The 17,103-nt window shown below is 47.7% G+C and overlaps 1 pseudogene across 1 annotated transcript in view; it reads right to left on the bottom strand.

The window, feature by feature from the left end:
- The window catches only part of LOC144106259 (ATP-binding cassette sub-family C member 3-like), a 72,972-nt pseudogene that overhangs the window by 54,918 nt on the left and 951 nt on the right, over positions 1–17,103 (bottom strand). The window contains exon 2 of the transcript XR_013308946.1: positions 1,049–1,201. The product of XR_013308946.1 is annotated as an ATP-binding cassette sub-family C member 3-like (transcript). The remainder of the gene's footprint in view (positions 1–1,048; positions 1,202–17,103) is intronic.

Genomic DNA, 17,103 nt, shown 5'->3' with positions numbered 1-17,103 from the left:
AAAATATTTGCAGCATTACCTGAAATTCGAGACAATTAATGGCTTCTAGTTCCCTTACCCGTCATGTACCGCATACGCGCCCGGGCTGTCGCAGTACTCCGCAGACAACAAAATGGCGGCCGTTGCGACGTCGGAGAATACTCCCTATAGTTCGCGCGGGACTTCCTCCTACCATTCTTTCATGAAGGGCGACCGGCGATCTATGTTCAGGAAAGCCTCGTCTACCTGCCGTTCAATTCCCTCTATTTTTAAATGACGTCCACAGAGAGAAACGAAGGAGGTGCATAAATAATATATATCCTTCTCACAGTGCCTACTAAATGAGGAGGGTGGGTCGAGAAATAAATCCAAGAACAGCCGTGCGTCATACTAAATATTTGTAGTATAAATTATCCTTCTCCGCAGAGCACTTGAGAATGTTTCTCATTCATCAGTTTAAGCATCGCACTCAGTCAGTGGTGGCTGCATGTTAAAGGTGCTCCTGGAAAGCTCATATATCGTCCATACATCACAAGACACTACATCGCTCCTCATGAAAAAGTATGATATTGTCACCGATAAACGGTCGAAGCACCCAGACCAGGTATAACTGGACGTGCTGGGGGAGAAAGACAGCAGGGTGCACGAGCGAGGAAGATGACAATCCTCTAGCCTCTCGAATCTGCAAGGCATGGCAAGTCCCAGCTAAAACAGTTCGGCCGCGGTATGGCGCCACTAGATGGACTGGTGTTGTGGCAAGATAATGAAGTTGCATTAACAATTACTCGTTACACTACACAACATCCTACTAACGAGCAGGATCACACTGCACTACGTACCACAAATGAGTAATTACTCTCTTACTGCAAACCTACTCTCCCTTGGGGAATTCCCCTAAACATTGGACCAAGAGTAGGCAAAAGCATGGCCCGAGACCTGCTCCAAGTTAGGGTTTCCCCCTAAAGGTGTAGCAAATGTTCTTGCACTCTCCGCCTCGAGGCAGGTGACTTAAAGTGGTGCTCCTCACTGCCACGCAAAGTCGCCAAGAAGACGTGCCCGTTGGTCTTACCGTGAACACTCCGTCCATAACAGTCATGGACCGCGTGGAGGTCGGTGGTGGGAGTGGTCGGTGGACCGCCTCTGTCCATCCAAACGCCAGGGACACCAGGCTTGCCCAGCGAAGCGCCTCCGACATGAGCGACGGCAACGAAGCGTACAGGCTCTGGGTCATGCGCAGAAAATAAGAAATCAGCCAAAATGACCTCGCTTCATGTAGTGGAAGGAGTAGTGTTTTTGTATTAAGCATTCACTACTCTCTATAAAGGTTAATTTCAGTTCTCCCTCGGCGTCTCTTTAATAAGTCTCCTACGTCTAATCACCAACAAGAACATATGTCTGTGTGGGTTATCCTCGTACCAGTATTATTGCTTGACAGAAAAGAAAAAAATCATTTGACTTTCTTTCCAACTACGCCGGTACCAAGCATACTTTGTTAAATGTGGGCACAAGAGCAGCGTAGTAGCCGCAATGGCTGGCATATCGTCTTTGCTTAGCAGGTGAAGCTTCCGCTGGTGGCGTACAGCAAAGACCTCAACTCCGCTCTTTCCAGTCACAGTGCTTGTACACACAAAATAATAAAAAGCAGCTGTACGAGCCCGCCTCCGCACATATACCAGGTGGCGCCACCATGATGCCTTGTGTGTCCATATCGGCCTTGGACAGGGGCGTAGCCAGGAAGGTGGCTTATGGGGCTTGAGCCCCCCTCGAAATTGTTTCATACTGTTATGCACCGCAGACCAAAACAACCACCGGCGCTGGAAATCATGCTAGATTTTGTCTGCAATGTCTTTTTCACGCTCGAAAAAGAGATTTCGGCGCGAACATTGCGAACTCGGTCTGGATTGCGTGGAAATTAACGCCCATGCACCTGGAGTCACATAATGCAAGTAGCCCCATCCAAGCACAAAGTTTCAAGGGCGTTTCGATGACGAGCAGGCTCGTCGCGGCATCTCGTGGCATCTTGCGGGAGCCGCGGAATCTACGGAGCGCGTGGATTTCAATTCCGAAACTTTATGGATATAAATTCCTCATAAACTTTGTCATTTGCACAGCGAAGGAGCAAAACTCAAGTAAAAAGCTCTGTTGCTTCAAGTCCATAAACGCGATATTAGGAAAACGTATGGATAGTCATCAGCATTCAAAACCGCAGAAATGTTTGCCGTTATTGTAACAGTTAGCATTCATGATCAAAGTTATCGTGCGAATACAAAAATTACGAGGACATCATTAACCAATCTGACCGACCTTGCTCATTGAAAGCCCGGCCCACACGGAGTTTTCCAACAAACACTCTCGGATGTTGAGTAGAGCAACTTGTTCCATGATGCGTGGCTTTAGTCTGTCCTTTTCTTTCCTTTTTTTAGCTACCTGCTTTTACTTCTTTATTGAACCAGACCAATACCCTTCTTTAATTTTTCGTGCAGAATGATTGCTGGCAGTTTGTAGGCAGCGAAAATACATAAGTTCTTATTGATTTCTGCATTCTTCCCCTATTATTCTATTCATTGGTGCTGTCGCGACCATAGCATGGCCCAAATACCTATCAGGATTTCTGCGATCATAGTTTTATTCTTGCGGGATAGTCTCTCTTTCAATGCGTAAAGGTTACTATCTGTGATTGCACCACATGTTTATTTGGCTTGTTTAACCTAGGTATCCATATTTATTAGAAAATATACGTATATTTAAATATCTTCTTTCCAAGCATTTTGTATACATGCAATGAACTTGATTTCCAGCAACGCTTTTTTGCACTTTCCCAAGCTGTATCTTTGCATCTGTGATATTCCATTGTATCTGCGCATTTCTAATGTATATTTTGCAGAACTCCTGCTTTTTATATGTGCTATCTGTTGCGACTACAATTTCGGTGCCTTTACTTACAATACGTACTCCACCGTTGGCAGCTGCAGCCGCGCAATACATCGGAACGAAGGACAGCGCCCCTGGGATTTTTTTTTCTGGCCATTGCATATGCGCAAAATTGTAAACAAGTTGCTTGAATGACAAAGATTTGTTAAAATATTTGTTCTCAACTTGATTATTAATATTAGGGACATGCACTACTTTTCTGGTTTCCAACTGATATAGTTCTAGAACATGAGACATTTTCTTTACTTACTAATTAAAGTCATTGATATCAGTTATTTCTTCCACAGTTCTTGGGACATGCGATTATATTTTTTCATGAAAAATACATATTTTACTTGTCTTAACAGTGCATAGCGTTCAAGAATTTGTTTGCTGCATCTAATACGCAATATCACTGGCAATGGTAATGCAGTTATGATTAAAGTAATTGATCCCTATACAAATTCAATAAGGAGGAGGCCGCGCTGCAACGTGAGCCCCCCTCGAGCAATATTTCTGGCTGCGCCACTGGCTTTAGGCTCTATTCACCTTCATCGACATCGACACCTCCGGGCATTAGACCGCCTCTGTTATCCCAGCTACACAGCAGCAATAGTCGTCCTTGGTGCTTTCGCGGCTTGAGGAGCTTCCGCTCTCAGACGCTTAACTGGACAGCAGCGCTCGGCTTCCTTCACAGCTTTTTGGTGCCTTACTTTCGGCTGCGTTCAGCCGCTTCTCTTTGTTTCTGCCAGGCAGCGCGGTCAACGTTCCCGCTGCTTTCGCTGTTTGATGCACCATAGCCCTCTCCAGCCCTTCATCGGCCTTAACGACAGGTTGGGCCGCCTTCTCGCCTTTGCGTGCGGTTACATGAAGCGGATGTTGGCAACATAGGCGAGCTTTCGTATGTATGTCTCGACTCACCAGCTCCATTCCCCGGCCACGGAGGCAGCGCTGCTGGCGTAAAGCATTTGTTAGCGCTGAACGAACGGATGAAGGATGACGAAGACGAATATTTAAAAGAAATGCCATATGCCTGGGGTGAAGAAGAAGAAGAAGAAGAAGAAGAAGAAGAAGAAGAAGAAGAAGAAGAAGAAGAAGAAGAAGAAGAAGAAGAAGAAGAAGAAGAAGAAGAAGAAGAAGAAAACAAGTAGCAGGAGAGGCTACCAGTTAGAACACGTAGCGAAAGAGGCTGAGAAGAAGAAGAAGAAGAAGAAGAAGAAGAAGAAGAAGAAGAAGAAGAAGAAGAAGAAGAAGAAGAAGAAGAAAAAGAAGAAAAAGAAGAAGCAGAAGAAGAAGAAGAAGAAGAAGAAGAAGAAGGAAACAAGTAGCAGGAGAGGCTACCAGTTAGAACACGTAGCGAAAGAGGCTGGGGCGACGGTCGCGTAGTATATGTCATCGAGCATCGAAGCTGCTATTTTCGCGCTTGTATGCTCGTTTCGCATCACGCCCGAGGCTATGGTACGGTGAAGTTTTTTTTTCTGGCAGAAACCATTCTGAAGCAATATTTCCGACTAACCACGATGTTCGACTTCATGTTTGGCATCAAGTTTCCCGCGGTTTCCAACGATGTTCGCCTCAGTTTGCCGAGAATGGAAGCTAAAAACTCAAGAAACACTTTATCCCACTTTTTCTACTAAAAAAATCAGCGCTGCTGCAGGGGATGAAGAAGGAAGGACAAGTGCAGTGATGTTTCAAGTTGTATAGGCAAAAAATGTACCAACTAGCTCAACTTCCCGTTTTACTTTACTCAACCCTAATAGTCACACGCGATTTAAAGGGTTCCTGCGGTTGCCTCGGGGCCTCTGAAGCACCCTTTCGCAGGCATCGGTACGCTTGTTGCCGCCACATACTGTTTTATTTCAGTACGGCAATGATTATTACGCGATAGGGTATATACAGTTCGTTCGGTCGAAAAGCCGTCGGCACCGCGTGTCGGAAATAATCGGAGGCCTCGGAAAAACATACTTATCATGATAATTTGTGATTTCAGTAATTGGTGATTCATTGGTATGTGATAGGCAAAGACTAGTTAATTAAATCATTGTAATTACTTGATTTACTGAATAAAGAATGAAAAAATGGAACAATTCAAAAAAGGCGGGATCAAAGGTGTCAAAATGCTCAGAATGAAAAGCCAATGCTTGGTCATGCTAATTAAGAAAATTTAGAGTGTGTAATAGATCTGTAATAAGGAACGTCTAGCAAAGCACTGCGTCGCGAACAACCAGCGGTACAGTCATGGTACAGACCATAGGCAGCGGTCAGTACAGAGCACGCACGGGGGACCGAGCGTTCGGCGCTTGTCGTCTTCTTCGTTAAGCACCAGCCCCTGAAGATTCCGGAGCCGAAGGCCAGTCTTACAATTTCCCCCAGGCAAAAAGGCGCCATCCGGGCGGCCTAGGGCGATGTGACGACGGCGGAGTTGTAGTATGGTTTGAGGCGGGTCGTGTGGACAATGGCGCGGCCTCACGACGATGATCAGGGGATGGCGTAAGGTGTTCGATGAGGTAATTGGCGAGGGATGTCTGCTGAAGAATACGGTAGAGTCCCTGGTACTTGCTAACAAGTTTGGAGGAAAGACCGGGACCTAAGGAGGGTACCCTAGCCAGACCAAAGAGTCAGGAAGGTAAGCGGGAGGAAGTGCAGGGGAACTACGTGTGCTTTTCTGCTGCTGCTGCGCGTGAGAAGTGAAGGACCGGGCAAGCTGTCGGCATTCTTCGGCATAAGTTGCGGCTTCATAAAGAGTTGTAATTTCGGAAGCATCAGGGCGGTAAGGTAGAAGGGTGTCCATTGTGCCAGAACGCTCACGGCCGTACATGAGAATGTACGGAGAGAATCCGGTGGTGGCTTGAGCAGCGTAGTTATAAGCGTATCTGACAAAAGGGAGAACGCGGTCCCAGTTACAATGGTTGGAAGCAACATACATGCCAGCATGTCGCCGAGGGTGCGGTTAAAACGCTCAATCATGCACTTTGTCTGGGAATGGTGGGCGGAGCCGGTGCGGTGAACGATGTTGCATTCCTGAAGGAGAACTTCTACAACTTCAGAGAAGAAGGCTGGACCTCTATCACTGAGCAGCTGTTTGGGTGCACCATGGCAAAGAATGATGCGATGGAGAATGAAGGATGCAATGTCGTGGGCTGTAGCAGATAGTAACGGCAACTTTTCAGCGTAGCCTGTAAGGTGATCGATGGCAACGATGACCGAGCGGTTGCCGGTTGATATGCTGGGAAGTCTTCCCAATTAATTAAAGCAACTGAAAAAATGAAAAATGTTTTCAAAGGTGCCAAATGCTCAGAATGGAAAGCCTAACCCACTACGCTATCGCGTCATACCCTCAATGCGGAGCTTGAGAGTACTCTTCAATTTTTATCTATTTCTTTCGGCTGTACCATTAATACTCGCTCAACCAAACACTCATCGAAATGATGCTGCTATCGTCACCGGCAAGCTGGTTGTCCGAAATGTGGTGAATTGTCGTTGTTTGATTCCTTGGGCAATTTGGGAAGAGTCAGCAGACGCTAGAGACGGTACAGCAGCCCGTATACTCTCGCCGACAGAGTACCAGTTCTTAGAGTATAAACGCCTGCACATGGCATGCAAGTACCAATGTGTCCGCTTATAGAGCGTCTGCCTAGAGTTTCGAATTCTCATCAAGCTTTCTATATATACAGTCACATTCCTTTTGCCGTTCCTTTTCGCATTCCTTAACGAGCTAACAAGTTTGGGGAAAAGGCCGGGACCTGAGGAGTGTACCCAGAGCCAGACCAAAGAGTCAGGAAGGTAAGCGGGATGAAGTGCAGGGGGATCACGGGTGGTTTTCTGCTGCTGCTGGGCTGGTGCGCAGCAGTGCGAGAGGATTTCATTCTCCAATTTCAGGTAATGCACCGGCCATGCTATTTCTGGTATATACTTAATTGCCACCAACATGTGTAATGAGTAAAAATGTGTCGATTGAAACACGATGACGGCAAAACAGAGTGCAGATAGGTCGGGGTCAAACTATCGTCAACAGCGCCGCAAATTGCTTTCGAGAGCGTCTCACTGACATACTTCGGGTGCATCCTGGCGCGTGCAACTGTGAATTTGGACCAATCACGTGTCATCTTCGTTAAAACTCTCGCCGCCAAGGCAAGTGGCGCAGGCGGGCAGGACGAGTCTGACAGTGATGCACAGTGACCGCACTCCCTTTTATAAAAGGGTGTGCGCTGGAGGGCAGCTTACTTCCCTTTTACTCTTTTATGCGTATAGTGTACAGCACCGCATTCTGCCCGTCAGTGCCCACGGTGCAGAGGGCATGAGCACATTCCATGGCTTGTTGCGTAAGTTCTTGCAGGTTGTGGTCGAAAGGCCACAGTTGTCTTCGTTGCCAGAACCAGTTGTGTTCGTGCCAAAATTTCTCATATATCCCGAGCACCAAGGTTGGTTGATCCAAGAGGTCGTGGACGCAGTCGACCGACAACTGTTTTGCTGTGCCGCTCAAGTAGATTGATATCCATTCTGGTGAAATCTTTCATGCCAGCATCCGCAAAAGTACATTTGACACTGGCGTGTTTGTGTGTGTGTGTGTGGGAGGGGGGGGGGGAGGCACTGGTGGGCACCTCTAGCTTATCTATATTCAACGCCGGAAAGGCTACATCCTGCTCTAGCGGGGCCGAGCAGATGCTGCCGTTGCAAAAACACCTGGGTTTTTTAACAACGATGGTGCGTTGATGGGTTTCGAACACTGTTGTCGCCGAATAAGCGGCCTTCTGTTTTTACTGAAGTTGTTAAAGTCCCCATAGACCGCAGCAGAAGCACGTACCTTTAAACATCTTTGTAAGCTCTCACGGCTCACCCATGCTCAACGATGCTGGACAAAAGAATTATTGAATGGGAAAGAGTTCATGGACTCAATTTTTCACATAATATAAGATTTCACTATAACAATCAATATATCCGCATTGTTCCGGTCGGCAGGCTAGAATTTTTAAGCTGTTAACGTTTTTGCTATCGTCAAAAGCGTTCCCCGTTGGTTTCTATGGCGGGGTTAACTGCTCAATGCGAGCGACGGAAAAACTTTAAAATAAAGATTTTACTAAAATATTTCCATAACAGTAGATTAAAACTTTCCAATATTCAAAATTTTTTCTCCGAGAATATTGGACGTGGTACATCTGCCAAACTCAGACTCAATGCATTCGTCAACATGCGACATGTTCTAACCAGAGCTTCAACAAAAATACAGTCCGCCCGCATCCCCAAGTGTGACGGGGAGCCCCAGCAGTTGAACACATACAAGTATATCGCCAGTGTCCCCGGGCTGACACCGACGTCATTTCCTTTTCAATGCACTCATCTCCCCATCCCTCACACGTGATCGAACAGTACACGCCTCTGAAGCTGTATACGGCGGGTTCGATCCAGGCCGCGGCGGTCGAATATCGTTGAAAGCGAAATTCTAAAGGCCCGTGTGCTGTGCGATGTCAGCGCACGTTGAAGAACCCCAGGTGGTCGAAATTTCCGAAGCCCTTCACTACGGCGTCCCTCTTAGCCTGAGTCGCTTTGGGACGTTAAATCACCATAAACCATAAACCGATACGGCAGTGATGCCGCAAAAGGATACCTTCGACCTGTTATAATGGATCAGTCGATAAATTCCGCCCGTCTGTGTGACTTGGACCGGCGAAAAGTACCCGGCCACGGCAAGTACACCGCCGGCGCAACTGTTACGTCAGTCGCAGAAATAAAGGATTTCTCTCTCTCCCTTTCTCGCTATCTTTTTCCATCTACTCTGCACCCCGCTGACTGCCGCGAACGGTGAAGGCTACAGTAACAGCAGGGTGAGCCGCTGTGTTCTAGACACTCCGTAGCAGAGAGTTATTTACTAGATGAGTAGCTGATGTTATTTACGACTACCCTGTCATGTCCCGGGTACATGGCCGACTCCTGGCATGCAAGCGCTTTTTGATCTCGCCTTCTGTGGAACGCCATGACCGACAACGGAGATTATGGCCTCGTGCTCGCCCGGTCGACACCGTCGCCGCTGAGCAAACGTGGTGTGAACCGTGAAAAAAATGGCGTGAATCGCGGCTTGCAGTGAGGTCTGTATAACTCCTCAGAAGTGGTCGTTATTGTGGTCTACGTGACCACGTGTCTTGCGCAACGCTCACTGTGCAGTGCGAGAAACTGGGCCTTCACTCCCAGCATACTCCGTAGGTGCACCTCAAGCTTACGCGGACGCAAGCACCAAATATAATATGTTGCACACCAGCCTTCTCTGTCCAGCTCTACCTCTATTGCACGCAAGGCATATTCCTACTTCACAGAGGCGCTGCTTCCCTCTGTGATAGTAGAGCTCGTTGCCATTCGTGACGCCTTGTCCACTTTGAATGACCTCCTGTTTACTCAACCGAACTGTCTTATTCTATACACTGACTCAACACAAGCAGTAGGAGCTCTACGGCGCGTAGCCTGTCCACTGGGCAGTGTTGTTGATGGTGCTCTATCGTGGATTCGTATTCATGCCCTGTCCGAGTTCTATGGGATCGACGCAATACGCACTATCTCAGGGAAGCGGACAAACTTGTCCCATCCACTGCATGTGCCACACCCGCTTCCTCTACTGAAATTATCCTCAGGATAAGCCGTACTACCTAAATAGGAATTTCTCCGCCGCTCCACGCATGCTTTATTCCCACCGCGTGGATCCAACCTTCCCGGCGGTTTAAGTCGCCGTGAGGAGGTGGCGTTGAGGAGAATCCGGGTGGATGCTGCGCTGACGACTGCGGTCATGGCCTCCTGGACATCACAGACCCCCCCCCCTTCTTAACTGCCCCTTCTGTCCTGCTTCTGCTAGTGAGGCGACATTACCCCATTTGCTGTTGATTTGCCCTGGACTTCGGAATCCACGCAAGCGACACTTTGGCATTCAGGCTTACCACCCCAGCCGACCACCGTAAACTCGAACCTGGACCCATGGGCCCCAATATCGGGCCTTGCTGGCATTCATAGCCGACACCGGCCTGCTCTGTTATGGCGAAGGGCATATTTGCGCGATTAATAAAAATAAACTAAAAGCTTGAGCACTCTCACGCGACGCATTAAGAATGTGTATGCGCTCCGCTCAGTGCGTCGTGCAGACAGACAGACAAACAAAAAGTATGGTGGGGCAGCCAAAAAATAATGTAAACCAATAGGCAATACAGACAGAAAAACATTATTGAGCAAGTGAGTTTTAGACCCAGCTGGGTCCCTGGGCCACTGCGCGGTCCCGCACTGCATCAAGTAGGTCATGCCGGGACATGACGTCGGCAGCCCGAGTCACCGCAGCAAGCTGCGATGTCGGGTCTGCAGACATAAGCAGGACCTCCCAGTCCTCCCAGCTCGAGATGGCGTGCTGTCCCCGCGGGGGAGGGTCAGCAGGGCAGCCGAAAAGGATATGGGAGAGTGTGGCGTGGGGGTCACCGCATAGGGAGCATGCAGGGGATGTGCCGCAATAGTGGGATAAAAGCAGAGGGGATGACAGAGAGCGGGTCTGGAGGCGTCTGAAGAGGATCTGTTGGGAGTGCGTAAGAGAGGGGTGGGGAGGAGGGTAAGTCCGACGGTCCAAACGGGGTATCTGCGTGAGCTCCGCAAAGGTGTGCGCCCGCTCCCTCGAGAATCCTGGATCGAGACTGTCCTGAGCCCGGCAAATCAGACCTCGGGCCAATTTATCGGCAGCCTCGTTTCCAGGATTCCAAGAGTGAGCCGACACCCACTGAAGCTCTACCCTGCGCGGTAAATTTTGGGAATTTTGGGTACGGCGCGGCAATTCTACAATTGCCAGGCAGGGGCATGAATCCTGCCCCTGGCAAAGTTGTACAGAGCCATTTTGGAGTCGCTGAATATGTATTGGGCGTCCGAATGTGCAAGGCCTAGGGCGATGGCGGTCTCCTCTGCCTCCTCAGGCGTAGAGCCCGAGGGAAGACGGTGAGTTGGGGGTGAGGTAGGGTTGGATTGTAGGCAACTGCTACTGCTTCATGCGCTGTACATTCGGCGTCTACCCAAACGCGTCGTTCAGTCACTTTATCCAGGGCAGAGGCAGTTCTACTAGAACAAGGACGAAACGAAAAGGCGTCAAACACTGTTGCGCGCCTGTATACGAAGTTAGCACGTGTGCTTGCTTTTGCTAGCTTTCGTGCAATATTAGGAGCCAGAAAACAGCCTGCGTGATAAAGTGGCCATCTGGTGGCAAATCAACGGGGAAGAAATGCTCCAGGCCAGAGCCGCTTCACGTACTGAAAAGACGTAGGAAGGAAGCAAATGTGGTCGCACCCTGCCAGTCGTTGCAATTTCTTTTCCATTTTGGGTCAATCTGGCAGAACAGCAATGTTTAAGGTCATCTTATACGTAATACATGGCCAATCGCCATGGATCAGTGGCAGCAGCATTCTACTGCCGAGCATGAGTTACGGGTTTAACACAATCCGCTGCGACGCCGCGTTTCCATGCAGGCGATGTGTAAATAAACCCGCTAACTGAGACCTCGTGTTCTCGTTTTCGTGTGCACTTCTCTTAGCAAAAGCGCTCAACAGAGGCAGTTACGAGCTCGTTTTTTGAGTGGAGCCTAATGGTACTGTAACCTTTGTCACTGGGGCAAGTTTAGTGTCACTTTAAACAAGTAACAACATTCGTCTTTAGTACCATTCGCGCAGCGTTACGCGATTAGCTGCAGTGGCATTCTCTGCAGAACGCACTCGGCGTGAAGTGAATTCGGCGAATTCGCTACGCTCGGCTTATAGATACACTTAAGAGAACCCCAGGTGGTCGAAATTTCCGGAGCCCTCCACTGTACGGCGTCCCTCATAGCCTGAGTCACTTTGGGACGTTAAGCACCCATAAAGCACGAACCATAAACACACTTGACGCTGTCGCAGACAGCTCCCCCGCTGTAGTGCGGTGCGATTTCCTGTGCAATGCCAGCTTGGATACACGCTTCGGAAAAACAGTTCACAGCAGCGTCGGCGGCCTGCAGCCGGAGTAGGTCGGCGCTTTCCGTCTGCAGTCGCACCTGCCACGCACTGCGCTGTCATGGGGGGGGGGGGGGGGGGCTATTGATCCGCTTATTTCCGACTCAAGGACGCTGGAGAACCGGACCGCGTCTTCTACCTCCGTTCAGGTTTGTGCGGAGACTAGGTGCACATCTGCGTAGGCCTTAAAAGGAGGCCTACACTTTAAACAGAAAGGGGTAAAAAAGGAGTACGTTGACCTCTAGCACAATCCCTTTACTGAAAGGGAGTACAATAGCTAGAGCACATCTTGCTCCATTTTACTCCCATATTGGTTTATCCATGCTTAGAGTGTAGCCATGCCTACGCACTGCACCTAATATATCGTAATCCCTGTTACTCCCATACAGGTGTATTCATGCTTAGAGTATAGCCATGCCTACGCACTTCACCTTATATATCGTACTTCCTTTTACTCCCATATAGGTGTATTCATGCTTAGAGTGTAGCCATGCCTACGCACTGCACCTAATATATCGTAATCCCTGTTACTCCCATACAGGTGTATTCATGCTTAGAGTATAGCCATGCCTACGCACTTCACCTTATATATCGTACTTCCTTTTACTCCCATATAGGTGTATTCATGCTTAGAGTGTAGCCATGCCTACGCACTGCACCTAATATATCGTAATCCCTGTTACTCCCATACAGGTGTATTCATGCTTAGAGTATAGCCATGCCTACGCACTTCACCTTATATATCGTACTTCCTTTTACTCCCATATAGGTGTATTCATGCTTAGAGTGTAGCCATGCCTACGCACTGCACCTAATATATCCTACTCCTTTCTTACTCCCATATAGGTGTATTCATGCTTAGAGTGTAGCCATGCCTACGCACTGCACCTAATATATCGTAATCCCTGTTACTCCCATACAGGTGTATTCATGCTTAGAGTATAGCCATGCCTACGCACTTCACCTTATATATCATACTTCCTTTTACTCCCATATAGGTGTATTCATGCTTAGAGTGTAGCCATGCCTACGCACTGCACCTAATATATCCTACTCCTTTCTTACTCCCATATAGGTGTATTCATGCTTAGAGTGTAGCCATGCCTACGCACTGCACCTAATATATCGTAATCCCTGTTACTCCCATACAGGTGTATTCATGCTTAGAGTATAGCCATGCCTACGCACTTCACCTTATATATCGTACTTCCTTTTACTCCCATATAGGTGTATTCATGCTTAGAGTGTAGCCATGCCTACGCACTGCACCTAATATATCCTACTCCTTTCTTACTCCCATATAGGTGTATTCATGCTTAGAGTGTAGCCATGCCTACGCACTGCACCTAATATATCGTAATCCCTGTTACTCCCATACAGGTGTATTCATGCTTAGAGTATAGCCATGCCTACGCACTTCACCTTATATATCGTACTTCCTTTTACTCCCATATAGGTGTATTCATGCTTAGAGTGTAGCCATGCCTACGCACTGCACCTAATATATCCTACTCCTTTCTTACTCCCATATAGGTGTATTCATGCTTAGAGTGTAGCCATGCCTACGCACTGCACCTAATATATCGTAATCCCTGTTACTCCCATACAGGTGTATTCATGCTTAGAGTATAGCCATGCCTACGCACTTCACCTTATATATCGTACTTCCTTTTACTCCCATATAGGTGTATTCATGCTTAGAGTGTAGCCATGCCTACGCACTGCACCTAATATATCCTACTCCTTTCTTACTCCCATATAGGTGTATTCATGCTTAGAGTGTAGCCATGCCTACGCACTGCACCTAATATATCGTAATCCCTGTTACTCCCATACAGGTGTATTCATGCTTAGAGTGTAGCCATGCCTACGCACTGCACCTAATATATCGTAATCCCTGTTACTCCCATACAGGTGTATTCATGCTTAGAGTATAGCCATGCCTACGCACTTCACCTTATATATCGTACTTCCTTTTACTCCCATATAGGTGTATTCATGCTTAGAGTGTAGCCATGCCTACGCACTGCACCTAATATATCCTACTCCTTTCTTACTCCCATATAGGTGTATTCATGCTTAGAGTGTAGCCATGCCTACGCACTGCACCTAATATATCGTAATCCCTGTTACTCCCATACAGGTGTATTCATGCTTAGAGTATAGCCATGCCTACGCACTTCACCTTATATATCGTACTTCCTTTTACTCCCATATAGGTGTATTCATGCTTAGAGTGTAGCCATGCCTACGCACTGCACCTAATATATCCTACTCCTTTCTTACTCCCATATAGGTGTATTCATGCTTAGAGTGTAGGCGTGTCTAGGCACTGCACCTAATATATCCTACTCGTTTCTTACTCCCATATAGGTGTATTCATGCTTAGAGTGTAGCCATGCCTACGCACTGCACCTAATATATCGTACTTCCTTTTACTCCCATATAGGTATATTCATGCTTAGAGCGTAGGCGTGTCTAGGCACTGCACCTAGTATATCGTACTTCCTTTTTACTCCGATATAGGCGTATCAGTGTTAAGAGTGTACGCGTGCCTAGGCACTGCGCCTAATATATCCTACTCCTTTCTTACTCCCATAGAGGTGTATTCATGCTTAGAGTGTAGCCATGCCTACGCACTGCACCTAATATATCGTACTTCCTTTTACTCCCATATAGGTATATTCATGCTTAGAGCGTAGGCGTGTCTAGGCACTGCACCTAATATATCGTACTTCCTTTTACTCCCATATAGGTATATTCATGCTTAGAGCGTAGGCGTGTCTAGGCACTGCACCTAGTATATCGTACTTCCTTTTTACTCCGATATAGGCGTATCAGTGTTAAGAGTGTACGCGTGCCTAGGCACTGCGCCTAATATATCCTACTCCTTTCTTACTCCCATAGAGGTGTATTCATGCTTAGAGTGTAGCCATGCCTACGCACTGCACCTAATATATCGTACTTCCTTTTACTCCCATATAGGTATATTCATGCTTAGAGCGTAGGCGTGTCTAGGCACTGCACCTAGTATATCGTACTTCCTTTTTACTCCGATATAGGCGTATCAGTGTTAAGAGTGTACGCGTGCCTAGGCACTGCGCCTAATATATCCTACTCCTTTCTTACTCCCATAGAGGTGTATTCATGCTTAGAGTGTAGCCATGCCTACGCACTGCACCTAATATATCGTACTTCCTTTTACTCCCATATAGGTATATTCATGCTTAGAGCGTAGGCGTGTCTAGGCACTGCACCTAGTATATCGTACTTCCTTTTTACTCCGATATAGGCGTATCAGTGTTAAGAGTGTACGCGTGCCTAGGCACTGCGCCTAATATATCCTACTCCTTTCTTACTCCCATAGAGGTGTATTCATGCTTAGAGTGTAGCCATGCCTACGCACTGCACCTAATATATCGTACTTCCTTTTACTCCCATATAGGTATATTCATGCTTAGAGCGTAGGCGTGTCTAGGCACTGCACCTAGTATATCGTACTTCCTTTTTACTCCGATATAGGCGTATCAGTGTTAAGAGTGTACGCGTGCCTAGGCACTGCGCCTAATATATCCTACTCCTTTCTTACTCCCATATAGGTGTATTCATGCTTAGAGTGAATACGTTCCTAAGCACTGCACATAGCATATCGTACTCCCCCTTTACTCCTATATAGGCGTATTAGTGTTTGGAGTGTAGATGGGCCTATAGGCACTGCACCTAATATATCGCCCTGTAGTTCGTCGCTTGGTTGCCCGAGGAAACGCCTTGTCGTGGACGAACAGGTATGCGGCGGCTGCACCTTGCAAGAACTTTGACGAGGTAGCAACTTGCATATGCAGTATATTTGCTGGAAAAGTTCCATTTTGAAGGACATTTTCCTTCTCCGTGTAGGAACACACCACCAGACTGACACTTCACGAGGCGAAGTACCCGCCACGGTGGCTCAGTGGTTAGGGCGCTCGACTACTGATCCGGAGTTCCCGGGTTCGAACCCGACCGCGGCGGCTGCGGTTTTATGGAGAAAAAACGCTAAGGCGCCCGTGTGCTGTGCGATGTCAGTGCACGTTAAAGGTGGTCGAAATTATTCCGGAGCCCTCAACTACGGCACCTCTTTATTCCTTTCTTCTTTCACTCCGACCTTTATACCGTCCCTCACGGCGCGGTTCAGGTGTCCAACGATATAGGAGACAGATACTGCGCCATATCCTTTCCCGAAAAACCAATTATTATTATTATTATTATTATTATTATTATTATTATTACTCACGAAGAGTCATGTTTTTACGGCTGAATCCATGTTTTATGCCCAGTAATGTCCAAGCCAAGTAAGAACCCTCGTCTCCTGGCGCATCTCCACAGTGGATGAAGTGCACTGCTGCTATTAAGTCGTTCCTAGGAATAGAGCCGGCAGGAAAAATTACATTTTCATTTACTATAGAGTGCCCACGTGCGAAAGCCCGCGGATTTTCTGATTCGACATTTTCAAATTCGAATTTTCTAATATCTCTTCAGCTTCTCTAGAAATAAATGCACGTGATAAGACGTTCCTTGATGTTTCTGCAGGCAAAGAGGCCTCCCTTACAGAAATGGTCTATATAATTTTCATAGGCTCTTTATAGATGCTATTGCCTCCTATAGATATTTCCTTTCGTCTATCCATAGTCATAGTCTTTGTATATGTCCACTAAATATGTATGGCCATAAATATATAGGTTGCCTGTAAGATTTGTATTGAATTGATTTATTCAGAATTCCTCTATAGGAAGCCTTTATAGGCAAAAGTCGCGACCGCTGCACACCAACTACCTGCCAGCGATCTGCCCCTTGCGCTGGAGGACGTGCGTGCGGCCATCCACGACCATCTCCGAAAGCAGCACCCCGACCCACGCATCGCGGGAGGTGAGCGCATCGACAGTGTCACCGGGTGTCGCGTGCAATGATCCTTCGCGCGCGCATTGTGGCTGCGTGTGGCCCGGGGAACGACGGGTGCGTCACGGAATCGCGACGAGTGATGTGTGTGACGGTTACGGTGCAGTGGAAACACTAGAGCACCTGATCCTTCACTATGCCGCGTTCGCCGATGCTCGTCGCGATATGCTCGCGTCCTATAGGGCGCAGGGCATACTACCAGACTCCATCAAGACGCTATTGTGGCCGCAGGGCAGTGCGCGCACTCGTGAGCGAACTTTGGTGAGCCTTTGTGCATTCCTCGAACCACGGG

This window comes from Amblyomma americanum, chromosome 10 (genome assembly GCF_052857255.1).
Source record: "Amblyomma americanum isolate KBUSLIRL-KWMA chromosome 10, ASM5285725v1, whole genome shotgun sequence".
Taxonomy (NCBI): domain Eukaryota; kingdom Metazoa; phylum Arthropoda; class Arachnida; order Ixodida; family Ixodidae; genus Amblyomma; species Amblyomma americanum.
Note: the sequence above shows the minus strand (reverse complement) of the source record. Positions and strands in the feature narration are given on the sequence as shown.